Raw genomic sequence first — 8,792 nt, 5'->3', positions numbered from 1 at the left:
GTGTCATTGTCACTGCAGGGACACTGGTGCAGAGGAACTGTGTCATTGTCACTGCACGGACACTGGTTCAGAGGAACTGTGTCATTGTCACTGCATGGACACTGGTGCAGAGGAACTGTGTCATTGTCACTGCATGGACACTGGTTCAGAGGAACTGTGTCATTGTCACTGCATGGACACTGGTGCAGAGGAACTGTGTCATTGTCACTGCATGGACACTGGTGCAGAGGAGCGGTGTCATTGTCACTGCATGGACACTGGTGCAGAGGAACTGTGTCATTGTCACTGCATGGACACTGGTGCAGAGGAGCGGTGTCATTGTCACTGCATGGACACTGGTGCAGAGGACCTGTGTCATTGTCGCTGCACGGACACTGGTGCAGAGGAACTGTGTCATTGTCACTGCAGGGACACTGGTGCAGAGGAACTGTGTCATTGTCACTTCAGTTACACTGGTGCAGAGGAGCTGTGTCATTGTCACTGCAGGGACACTGGTTCAGAGGAACTGTGTCATTGTCACTGCATGGACACTGGTGCAGAGGAGCGGTGTCATTGTCACTGCAGGGACACTGGTGCAGAGGAACTGTGTCATTGTCACTTCAGTTACACTGGTGCAGAGGAGCTGTGTCATTGTCACTGCATGGACACTGGTGCAGAGGAGCGGTGTCATTGTCACTGCACGGACACTGGTGCAGAGGAACTGTGTCATTGTCACTGCATGGACACTGGTTCAGAGGAACTGTGTCATTGTCACTGCAGGGACACTGGTGCAGAGGAACTGTGTCATTGTCACTTCAGTTACACTGGTGCAGAGGAGCTGTGTCATTGTCACTGCAGGGACACTGGTTCAGAGGAACTGTGTCATTGTCACTGCATGGACACTGGTGCAGAGGAGCGGTGTCATTGTCACTGCAGGGACACTGGTGCAGAGGAACTGTGTCATTGTCACTTCAGTTACACTGGTGCAGAGGAGCTGTGTCATTGTCACTGCACGGACACTGGTGCAGAGGAACTGTGTCATTGTCACTTCAATTACCCTAGTGCAGAGGAACTGTGTCATTGTCGCTGCATGGACACTGGTGCAGAGGAACTGTGTCATTGTCACTGCGGGGACACTGGTTCAGAGGAACTGTGTCATTGTCACTGCATGGACACTGGTGCAGAGGAACTGTGTCATTGTCACTTCAATTACCCTAGTGCAGAGGAACTGTGTCATTGTCACTGCGGGGACACTGGTTCAGAGGAACTGTGTCATTGTCACTGCATGGACACTGGTGCAGAGGAACTGTGTCATTGTCACTGCATGGACACTGGTGCAGAGGAACTGTGTCATTGTCACTGCACGGACACTGGTGCAGAGGAACTGTGTCATTGTCACTTCAGTTACCCTAGTGCAGAGGAACTGTGTCATTGTCGCTGCATGGACACTGGTGCAGAGGAACTGTGTCATTGTCACTTCAGTTACCCTAGTGCAGAGGAACTGTGTCATTGTTGCTGCATGGACACTGGTGCAGAGGAACTGTGTCATTGTTGCTGCAGGGACACTGGTGTGGTGTGGAGGAGTGGCCTAGTGGTTAGAGTACCAGTCTTGCAATCCTGAGGTGGCCGGATCAAATCCCTTCTGATCTTGGGCAAGTCATTTAACTTTCCATTGCCTCAAGTACAAACTTAGATTGTGAGCCCTCCTAGGACAGAGAAACATCCAGTGTACCTGAATGTAACTCACCTTGAGCTACTAATGAAAAAGGTGTGAGCAAAAATCCAAATAAATAATAAACTGTGTCATTGTCACTGCATGGTACACCAGTACAAAGAAACTGTGTCACTGCAGCCACGCTGGCACAAAGGAACTGTGTCATTGTCACTGAGGGGCACTGGTGCAGAGGAACTGTGTCATTGTCACTTCAATTACCCTAGTGCAGAGGAACTGTGTCATTGTCACTGCAGGGACACTGATGCAGAGGAACTGTGTCATTGTCACTTCAATTACCCTAGTGCAGAGGAACTGTGTCATTGTCGCTGCATGGACACTGGTGCAGAGGAACTGTGTCATTGTCACTGCGGGGACACTGGTTCAGAGGAACTGTGTCATTGTCACTGCATGGACACTGGTGCAGAGGAACTGTGTCATTGTCACTTCTATTACCCTAGTGCAGAGGAACTGTGTCATTGTCGCTGCATGGACACTGGTGCAGAGGAACTGTGTCATTGTCACTGCAGGGACACTGGTGCAGAGGAACTGTGTCATTGTCACTTCAATTACCCTAGTGCAGAGGAACTGTGTCATTGTTGCTGCACGGACACTGGTGCAGAGGAACTATGTCATTGTCACTGCAGGGACACTAGCACAGAGGAACTGCATCATTGTCACTGCAGGTATACTGGCACAGAGGAACAGTGTGGTTGTCACTGTCATGTTGGCAAGGTATGCAAAAAGATGGGTTATTTTACTGTCTTGGGAGCATCAGGCTGTAAAGCTGTAGCTCAATGCTTCCAGGGGTCAGGTAAAGTTACTGCAAGATGCCCCTCCAGCACAAACCCATTCCAGAAGTCCCCCCCCCCCCACCCAGAAGTGCCCCCCATTGGAAGACCCTACAAGTCATGAGACCCAACCTAGCAAGCCCCCCCCCCCCAGCCTCCAGAAGGACCCCCCCCCCCCAAAGCCTACTTTACAGTATCTTCCCTATATGTTTTTATAAAACAGACAACTACCTGGTCTTCATACATAAGTGACCTGCTATATTACCCTCCACTGCTACAGCATTTCATTGATAACACTATTCTGGAGGAGCAGCCTAGTAATTAAATCATGGGGTGACCACTAGGGAACTAACTGCTGCTTCCTGCCTCAGGAACAAAAACAAGATTGTGAGCCCTCTAGGAACAGGGAAATACCTAGTGTACTTGAATGTAGCTCACCTTGAGCTACTAGTACTGCAAAAAAAAAAAAAAAAAAAAGAAGGCGGAGCAAGAAGATTCAGGACACTTCTCAAAGTTCCTGTTGGCTGCCTGCACAGTGTCTTGTGTCCTGACTTTTCCTGCCCTTGCTTTTGCAAACTCACATTGTCTAGCTTCTCCCAGGAGCTAGAGTGTGCAGATTCACTGTTATACTGCAGTTTGTTTTGGGGAAGAACTAAGAAAGAGGACAGTGGTTCCTTTTTTGTAAAATTCACAACCCCTGATGCAGGCATCTGCTGAAACATAGCTTGTGTGAATAAACATTCCCTGGTATACCCATTTCAGAAGGGTCCTTGTGCTCGCTTGTTCACTTTGTGCATTTTGGACTCTCTGGTTTTTTCAACCTAACTTTTAGATACGTATATACCTAGTATGCTAGTGCAGTGACATAATTGTTGACCTGGAAGTTTCTCCTATTTATTTGCAACCAGGGCTTGGGGGGGGGGGGGGGGGGGTAGGTCATATAATATGATTTCTTCCAGATGCTATCTAAATCTAACTGCCAGGTATCACCATGACAAAATAACTGTGACACTCCCTTCTCATTGCCTTCATACAATCACTGCTCCTGGTCAACTGCTGGAGAAGAAGACCTGAGTTAGGAATGGAATCCAGGCCCTCTGCTTGGCAGTGCACAACATGGCCAGACCATAACAACTGTGTTCTGATGCATTTCATAGCTGCACTTTTCATCAACCTTCGAATAAGTGGGGACATCTTTGGGAAAGTGAAACTTGCCTAAATCAGTCACTTTGCATTTAAAGCATTACTTCATGGAGGACATGATGGTTTGTTTGGATGATTCGGTTATTCTTTTGAAGCTGCCACTAGGACCGCACCTCGAATATTGTGTTCAATTCTGGTCGCCGTATCTCAAAAAAGATATAGTGGAATTAGAAAAGGTGCAGAGAAGGGCGACGAAAATGATAAAGGAGATGGGACGACTTCCCTATGAGGAAAGGCTAAAGCGGCTAGGGCTCTTCAGCTTGGAGAAGAGGCGGCTGAGGGGAGATATGATAGAGGTCTGTAAAATAATGAGTGGAGTGGAACAGGTAGATGTGAAGCATCTGTTTCTTTCCAAAAATACTAGGACTAGGGGGCATGCGATGAAGCTACAATGTAGTAAATTTAAAACAAATTGCAGAAAATGTTTCTTCACTCAACGTGTAATTAAATTCTGGAATTTGTTGCCTGAGAATGTGGTAAAGGCGGTTAGCTTAGCGGAGTTTAAGAAAGGTTTGGACAGCTTCCTAAAGGAAAAGTCCATAGACCATTATTAAATGGACTTGGGGAAAATCCACTATTTCTGGGATAAGCAGTATAAAATGTTTTGTACTTTTTTGGTATCTTGCCAGGTATTTTGTGACCTGGATTGGCCACTGTTGGAAACAGTATGCTGGGCTTCATGGACCTTTGGTCTCTCCCAGTATGGCAATACTTATGATGACACCTCTGTGTTGCAGAAACCCATACATTATTATTCATTTCAAAGAGAACAAATAAACATATTCTTGATCTATTTTAAACTTTCAAAGGCATTTTAAATTTTTCTGATGACTTAGCAAAGAAGAATTTAAAATCAAATAAAAGAAAACGTGAAGATCAGGTAGAGTAAGGGCCTGATGCAAAGATTTGCTGAGTACGTCCCAGTCAAACAAAGACAAAAGGTCAGTATGTCCCACCAGTCCGGCAGATTCATTCTTTTATGACATATTTCCTTGAAAAATAGTATGAGGTTCTACAACAGTGGTTCTCAAACTTGAGCTTGGGGAGCACCAGTCAATTGGGAGTTTTGAATATTCACAATAAAAATTAAGCACACAACATAGAACACGATGGTAGAGAAAGATCATATGGCTTATCTAGTCTTCTCTTCCATAGCAGTTGTTTAGTTCTAATGTAATGGTATCAGTTTATTACTGAACTATGTAGCATATTTGCTGGATTATATATACACCAATATATTTGTGTATCTTTTAAAAATATATATTTGACACTGCAGCAGAGAAAATAGTCTCATTCCAAAAGCCCTCTTCCCTCTCCCTTTGGGGCCTCACCTTGCCTTTTCTCATTCCTCAAACAAAAGACTTAAGACTGCTTTAAAGTTTTAAATTGACTCTATTCCTCTGATCAACACAACAAAGATTGGACCTAACCAGAGGATGCAAAGAGACAGACAGGTGGGAAAGGTGTAAAGAGCCCATTGAAGACAAAGACTTCAGAGGGGAGACCATAAACAGGACATTTGCTTGTCAAAGGTATACCTGCCCCTCCCATCAGCTTTCAGACATGTGCAGAAAGGAAGGACTTATAATGTGGTCATGTGAACAGACTACATTAACCATAATGCTTTGCAAAATATCCAAGACATGCACACACCATGCTTCTCTGCTAACATTATAAAAGGCCTGGAAACAGCCCAGCTCGTCCTCTTGGAACCTGCCTCCTCTTCGGACCTGCCTCTCTTGGGACCTGCTGCTCTCTTTGGGGTCTGCTGATGCCTCCTGTCCTCAACATGTGCTCATCAATCAGCTGGACCACAGCATGCTTGTAACAAGGACTTGTAAGTTAACCTACCTGCTACTTTGTTCTATTTTAAGCACAGATTACCTGTAAAGATCTCTTAAAACCTACCTCTCGTGTGCAATTGTATATTAAATCAATCTTTTTGAAGCTAAAAATGCGGTCTCTTTGTGTTCTGAGTATACTTAATTTATTTAATTTATTGCAATTATCACCTTTGGTGATTGGTGGAGAAATCAATATAAATACAGCACCTGCTCTTAAATTATAAGCAGTAGCGAGTTGCTCTAGAGCTATTTTCCCCAAAATAAATAATTTCTTGTAACACTACAACCCCTTCCTTGGAGATCTTCTGTGCTTGTCCCATATATACTTTCTTGAATTCAGATGATGTCCTTGTCTCCATTACCTCCACTGGGAGGCTCCATACATCCACCACCCTTTCTGTAAAGAAATATTTCCTTAGATTACTCCTGAGTCTACTCCCTTTTACCCTCATCCTCACTTTAGAGCCTGTTTTCTATAGAAAAAGGCCTGCCTCTTGTACATTTATATGTTGGAACTATTTAAATGTTTTTATCGTATCTCCTCTATTCTGTAAGTCTGTTCTCATTTATGATAAAGACCATTGGCCAATTTAGCAGTCGCCCTTTGGACCCACTCTACCTGGCTTATGTTCTTTTAAAGGTGTGGTTTCCAGGATTCCACACAATACTCCAAATGAAGTGTCACCAGAGACTTAGACACAAGAAATATCACTTTTGTTGTATGCAGATTTAGCTCATGCCCATTCATGGTGGACATCCTAAAAAGTTGACTGACCAGCTCTCCCCTGTTCAGGTTTGAGAATCACTATTGTAAAAGATTTCATGCTTCTGGGTACAAGTGACAAGAGTGAGTATCCTGAAATAACACAAGTCCTCAGTTTACTCTTATACATACTTACATGACATCCACAGAGAACAAGCTGTTAATAAAAAAAATAAATACAAAAATGCAATTGACATTATAGAATTGGCACTTAATGCCAATATTTTTCATGTCTACCTTGGAATACAGTTAGGTTCAACACTTACTCTGATTCCCCAAATCCAAGCAATCTTCAAGAGCTGCTTCTACTATTTGCGACAGCTACGCTGCCTCTCTCCTTACATCGAGAAGGCAAATCTTATCCCAGTTGTGCATGCCATGGTAACATCAAGACTGGATTAGCGCAATGCACTGTACAATGGTCTGACTACAAAGGGCCTGCACCAGCTCCAGTTGCTTCAGCATTCATTCAGCAGCATTCAGCAGCAAGAGTCATAGAAGGTTGCAAGCGATGTGACCACATCACACCATTTTTGTAAAAACTTCATTGGCTTCCAGTACAATACAGGGCTAAATTTAAAACTCTATGTCTGGTCTTCAAGGCCCTGAAAGGAAATGGCCCCGAGTATCTGAAGAATAGGCTGAACCTCCACACACCGCCAAGGACACTAAGGTCCTCCCAAGGACTTTCACTAACTATACCCTCTCCAAAAGACGTTACACAATGTGATACCCGCAAGCGAGCCTTTTCCAGAGTAGCCCCCACACTCTGGAATGCATTGCCTGAAAGGCTCCGCTTAACACAAGACTACCTCTACTTCAGGAAGCAGGTGAAAGCTTGGCTCTTCAACCAGGCCTTTAATGGAAGAAGTAACTAACTTGTTAATCTCCCTCACACACACAAGGATTGACTCGGGCTGCACATACTGTAGCGGGACATGTTTATCCACTCCTACCCTAGCTGAGATAATATTTAACCATCTCTCTGACCTCACGTGCAACTTTCTTCAACTCAATCACTTTACTTTCTAATTCTTCCTACTTTCTTACTCATCTATATGTTACAACTTTGCCTTACCCCTCACTACCAATTATAATGTTCTAGTACATATTGTATTGTCATTGCAAGTAGTATACCATGCCATACTTTGTATTGTTGTTCGAATATTTTTACTGCTCTAATTGCCTCCTGCTCGTGTTTGATCTATTCTTACTGTACACCGCCTTGAGTGAATTCCTTCAAAAAGGCGGTAAATAAATCCTAATAAATAAATAAATGTCTAATTTTTGCCACACTTTCTTGAACAGTACCAAGGTAGTCTATCACTGAATGTCTGTTGACAAGACTTAATCCCCCCGCAGGTTTTAAATCTCATTATATATTGAATATTTATGAATTTCAATTGCTACTTTTCTTATACTGTAGCTGCTAAAGTTTATTATTTCTTTTTTTCTTCAAGATACATTTTATTGTATATATTAAATAATAGAACAAGGAAAAACAGAAATTAACCTCACGTGAAGGTATAATTCAAAAGTAATTACATAATTAAACAATCAAATTATTGATATCAAGCCCACATCATGACGAGAAAAAAAAAGCAATAAATCAAATAATTAAAATGCAACCTAGTGAAAAAGAGATATAACCCTCTTCACATCATGGTGCACTATAATAGTTTTAACCCCTTTCTATCCAGAGTCTTATTGCTTTGAATGATCAGACAGAATTTTTTCTAATTGAGTAGGGTTATAAAATACACAGGGCCTTTTTTTTTACAAATCTGCGCTACTGATTCTCAGTGCGGCAAATGAGAGGAAGCCCATTGAATTCCTATGAGCTACCTCTCATTTGCCATGCGGGAATCGCTAGCGTGGCTTTGTAAAAGAAGCCCGTATTGAGTACCCTGCAATGTAATTAAAAATTTGCAGGGAAACTTAAGGTAAAACGTAGCATTCAAAGCCAAGACCCTAGACTTCAATGAAAGAAAAGCTTTCCTTCGGACCTGTGTCACCCGAGAAACATCAGGAAACAATTGTACTCCAGCTAATTTTTGGTACGCTTCCTTGAACAGTACCAAGGTGGTCAATCACTGAATATCTTTTGGCAAGACTAATCCCCCTCCCCCCCAGGTTTTAAATCTCATTATATGTTGAGGGGCCCTTTTACAAAGGCATGTAAAGGCCTATGTGCATGCGTCAAATCAGCATTACAGCCTGACCAGAGTGTACGCCTGGCAGTAATTCTGAGTTTGGCGCACGCTGAAAACCCGTGGTAGAAAATAATTTTCTATTTTCCATCGCAGGTGCATTCCCGGTGGTAATTGGCAGTTGGTGCGTGCTGAGCGGTTATCGCAAGGTAATGTGTGAGCCCAGGGCCGCCGAGAGGTGGGGGTGGGGGGGGGGCAAAATTCCCCAGGCCCGGGCCTCCAAGGGGGGCCCGGCACAGGGGTCAGGCCGCCAGCGCTGCAGTCCCCGGTTTCACCTGCCTGCCTCCTCAG

Source organism: Microcaecilia unicolor, chromosome 10 (genome assembly GCF_901765095.1).
Source record: "Microcaecilia unicolor chromosome 10, aMicUni1.1, whole genome shotgun sequence".
Classification (NCBI taxonomy): domain Eukaryota; kingdom Metazoa; phylum Chordata; class Amphibia; order Gymnophiona; family Siphonopidae; genus Microcaecilia; species Microcaecilia unicolor.
The sequence above is the reverse complement of the archived record's forward strand: the minus strand, read 5'-3'. Positions refer to the sequence as shown.